Raw genomic sequence first — 278 nt, forward strand, 5'->3', positions numbered from 1 at the left:
GAGAGCCTCTTGGCTGGAGCGGGGCACGGGGTCAAGGCTCGGCTGGTCAATGGGCTGCTGCTGCTGGGGCTGTGCATGCCCGTGGGTCGCCCACGCTGTGGCAGCACGTGCTCCCCCAAAACCCCATCAGCTGAGGCTATGAGACTGCCAGAGTACCCCTCCTGTGGGCCGCCGTGTCTGGAGCACCCCCTTGCCCACGCCCAGGGCCCCCAGCCTTGGCAGCACCCCCAGACCTGCCCACCTGCCACTGTGGACTACAGCCTGCCGCAGCGGTGACA

General features: G+C 68.7%; 1 protein-coding gene across 1 annotated transcript in view; it reads left to right on the forward strand.

Annotated features, from left to right (window-relative positions):
- LOC104626158 (protein snail homolog Sna) overlaps positions 1-278 on the forward strand; it is a gene marked incomplete at its 5' end in the record, with an annotated part of 1,588 nt that overhangs the window by 389 nt on the left and 921 nt on the right. The gene's annotated exons all lie outside the window — the stretch shown is intronic.

The sequence above is a fragment of the Phaethon lepturus genome, unplaced genomic scaffold, assembly GCF_000687285.1.
Source record: "Phaethon lepturus isolate BGI_N335 unplaced genomic scaffold, ASM68728v1 scaffold40540, whole genome shotgun sequence".
Classification (NCBI taxonomy): Eukaryota; Metazoa; Chordata; class Aves; order Phaethontiformes; family Phaethontidae; genus Phaethon; species Phaethon lepturus.